Here is a 4,659-nt window from a genome sequence, read left to right on the forward strand (position 1 = left end):
AACTATTAAAAAATTATTTTATATATATTTTGTTATTTTATTCTTCTTATATGTTGATGTTGTCCAAAAAGAAAAAAAAAAGAAACACCATCGGTGTAGTGCATATGTGCAATATTGCATAGAATGTAACACTATTACACATATCAAATACACATTATTGCATACATAGAATACAACACTGTTGTACATATATACTACATCAACTTTTATTTATTTATTTTTATATTTTTGCATATAAACAACACTATTGCACATATTAAATACACACTAATGAATACATATAATTAAACACTATTGAGCATATAAAATACAAATTGTTGTACATATGTAATACAACAGTATTGCATATGTTCATTACATCGATTTTTTTTCTGGTGAAAAATAACAACATATAAGAAAGATGAAAAATAAAAAAATGAAAATATTTTAAAATTAAAAATATTTTATATGAGCATATAAGTTTTCTCTTGATCCTTCCTTTGCTTGTATAAACATAAATTGCTATTTTTATACATATAACTTTTGTTTTTAAAATTTTCATGCCTCCGCTGGAATCTGATCCGATACATCCATCAAGCCTTGCATGAGGTGAGTCGTGCCATTTTAGCCGTCCCACTTCCCTTATTTATCAATACTCACTCCTAGGGTGTTTAAGGTCCGGTTTTAACGGTTTATGGGTCAAACCGTAAACCAAACTGTAACACCCCGGCTTAAGCGGAAACACCCGAGTGTAATGTACAGATTGTTCAAACACACGTGACACTATTAAGTTACCATAATATCATTAATTCATTTAAAACTTCAAGTACGCAAGTTTAAGACAAAGAAAATTGTGACAATTGAGCCAAAACAAGGTACACCTCAGTACGTATTTACCGATTAAGCAAATAAACGCCTTTTGCGTAACAAATGAACGATTAATCGAACGGGTCGGGTTATGACCCAGATGTCTCAGTGGGCCATTTATAAGTGATATACGATCTATACAAGCTAAAATATTAGTAATATAGCCTTAGTTTGATAGCAAACAAGTTAAACGAAAACATGCTCGTTTAACTACCCGCTATAGATTTAAACGCGAAAGATAGTTACAAACCAAGCATTGTATCATCAGTTAAGCCGAAAAAGACTTACCAAACACTTATTTGAAATGTTTTAAGCGATCCGTGAAAATATTTTTGATTTTTACAAATATATTGTATGTTTTTATAATTTTACACAAAACTAGTCGAAAAACACTCGTTTTTTTTTTATTTCTTCATGTATCGCTTTGTATTCCGCATGCATCGCCTTTCTTTCTTCGTGCATTCTCGTGAGATCATCTTTTTTTTATATCGGCAATCTCGGTTAGTTTGAGCTCGCGAGCTCACTTCAGAACTTATCGGGGATGTTGTTCTAAACGAAGATTCTCCACCTCTAGCCGTCGCCTTGGCTTTATCTCTTCTTACCAAACGTGACAACTCATCCGGTTCATCAAAAATAAATTCGAGATCCAACTTGTTTAGTTTAAGTTGACAACGACCATCCAACATGGGTTGAGACGGCGATTGATTGGCCGAAGTAGACATTGTCTTTGACCGTTTGGACGGTCGAGGTGATGATGTCGGGACCTGATGCCACTTTGGCGAGCTTGTGCATTGTCTTCAAATTTCCATCATATTGACATCTCCATGATAAACGGCCTTGTATTGTTTTAAGCAAGTTTCCATCACGTTGGCATCGCTCATGCCGCTTTTTTTTTTATTGTTGTTAACGCGGGTGTTAATGTCGGTGAAGTTGGTTATTTTTGTGCGCATTGCTTTCCATTTGTTGTAGACGAAATCATTCCCGCGGTTGGCACCTTGGCCCATTGTAGCAAAGACTTGGTGCTTATTTCGTCCCAAAACTCAAGGTTATGTTTACCGCCACTTTCGATACATATAAAAGCTTAGTATTAGTAAACCAAAAAATAAAACATGGAAAACATATAAATATTTTTACAATTACCTTGAATTGAGCTTCGATCCACGCGTGCGCTAACGCCAATTCCTCATCCGCTTCCCACCTTTGTCTTTCGGCCTTTTCGGTAGTTGTTTGATCGTCAGCCGGATTCTTTTTTTTTATGACTTCTTTTTTTAGGATGAACTTGTGTTTCGGGTACTTGCGAAGACATATATGGCATTGGTGGTCGAAAGAACATATCGGGGGTAAACGATTGCATGGGTGGAGGTATCACGGGTCGCTGTTGGTTTGTATAGAAAAGGGTTATTATGTTCAACGTTATTTGTGAGTAAACTAGCCCACCACATGCGACTAGGATCCCACGGGTTTGGGTTTGGGTTCGGGTTTGAGCTCGAGCTTGTGTTCGGGTTGGGTTCGAGCTCGGATTCATAGTTGTGAAAGTTTAAGAGTTTTAGAGTAAAATGTTAGTGTGAAAATAAGAGTTGTTTGAGTAAAAACTGAAAAATGGTTTGAATTTATAGAGAAAATGATTAGATTTATTATTATTTTTTTTTCTAACAGTCAAAGAGCCGTTGGGGTGGGGCCCACCTTAATCCTCCTCTCCGCGTCGGCCGCTCTCTCCTCGCCTCAGTCCACCATGCCCCTCGGCTGTGTGGAGGGGCTTCCGCGCCCCACTAAGCCTATTTAGACGCCCCATAGCGAGGGGTCTTAATATCAAAATTTTGAGTTACAGAAAACTAGGCAATACTTTCTATAGGATGTGATTTTTTAACCAATCAAGCATTAGTAAACATTAGTACTTTCTAAATGTTTCTAAACATTCATTCAACATAAATAAAGTGACATTTTTTTAGGTTCGAACGAGAGAGCAGCATACCAATTGCGAGCCAATGATCATTCCAAATAATAAGCCAAAAAATACTAATTTACTAAAGTTAGGCCAGCGTTCACTTCAATGTTTCAATTAGCTGATTGACATAAATAATATTAATATAATATATTTATAAATTTAAAATGTCACTAAATCTCACAGTCCGATCCGGTTTTATACGGTCGGTTTTTTGTATAAATCGTAAACTAAACCCTTCACTACGGTTTTAAACCTTTGAAACCAACCGATCAAATTTAAGAAAATAAAACCGACCGCGAAACCAAAATGATGCCTAGCTTAGACGGTTTCACGGCTTTAAACCGAACAATGACCACACTCACCCCCTATATTTGTCATTCCACAATAGTCTCTTGCTATATAGTAACAATTATTATTATTATTATTATTATTATTATTATTATTTTTATTATTGTTGTTGTTGTTTATTCTTGTTTACATTCATATAAAATAGCCCGTTTAAGGCATGTATCCGCCCAAAAATGATCTAATATAAACAAATTTAGAGAGATCCCTTTTGGGACTGCTTTTTAAATATTATATCTCATTTAGGATATGTATACATTTTAATGGTTGACATTTAAGAAAAAAAACATTAATTATTTCGTCATACTCTTCGAGTTTGCAGTTTATACGAATGCTGGGGGAGTTAATGGGAAATGTTGTCGATTTTTTTTAATTATTGTAAGCTCGTTAAAATGTAAACATTTCCAACAAGGCGTTTTTGTATCAGCTAGTATAATCTTGTGAATTTTTTTTTATTAAAAATATTTTTTTTAAATAATTGAGACAGATTAAATACATATGAGTTTTGGTTATTGGTAAGTATAATTGACTTGATGTGAAGGTATAATTGAGTTGATGTGAAGGTAACAACGAAAACAAATCACTAAATAATAAACAAGTTTTATAATTGTTTAATTTTAAGTTAATTTGAATAAATAATTATTAAATAGTAAGCATTATTCATCTATGTTTTATTTGTCTCACCTAATTTAAAACTTAATAAAATAAATTATTAAAATACCTAATAAAATCAAGGGGTAAAGCCAAAATATAAAGAGAAACCAATACGTGAAGTGTGAGAAAGGTTTCTGGTCACACAAAAAACCCCTTAAAAAGTTCAAAGAAAATAATAAAAAAAATCATATCTCAAAATATAAATAAAAAACAAAAAAATTTAAAAATCAAAATGTTCCCCCCGTTATTCCCGTTTCAAAGAAAAAGAATAAAAAACGATGACGAAAAGACACAATGCCAAAAATAAACAAACAACACAATGATAAATAAAAAAAGACACAATTGATCGCAAAATTTTACACAATGCTGAACAAAATATAGCACAATGTTGAATAATATAATTATAATATCAAGAAAAAAAAGATACAATGTCAAGGGAAAAAAACACAATTAATGACGAAAACAAACACACAACACAATGATGTTTTTTTCCTCAACATTGTGTTTTTTTTTAGGTTTTTATTTTTGAGAATGAGGAAGACGGTAGAAATATTTTTACGTTTTTACATTTTTTGTTTCTTTATTAATTTTGAGTTATGAATCTTTTTAAGTAATATTTCATTATTTTTTGAAGAGTTTTTTTATGCCTAGAAATCATTCACATTTTTGTCCCCATTTACAAAATAACTTCGACCCTAAAATCAAGTGAATATAGGAATAAAAGAAATATAATCAACCAAGTTACCCTTTTATAAAAAGGCTAGCATTGTATCCAAAATCAGTGCATCGTATTTTGCATCTTCTTTTCGACTACTTGGCGCTTACCATATTAACCACAAATCAATCAATGCATAGCTTTTTATACAAGA

This window comes from Bidens hawaiensis, unplaced genomic scaffold (genome assembly GCF_021521415.1).
Source record: "Bidens hawaiensis isolate Kalapana, Puna unplaced genomic scaffold, B.hawaiensis_p1.1 tig00009385_1, whole genome shotgun sequence".
Lineage (NCBI taxonomy): Eukaryota > Viridiplantae > Streptophyta > Magnoliopsida > Asterales > Asteraceae > Bidens > Bidens hawaiensis.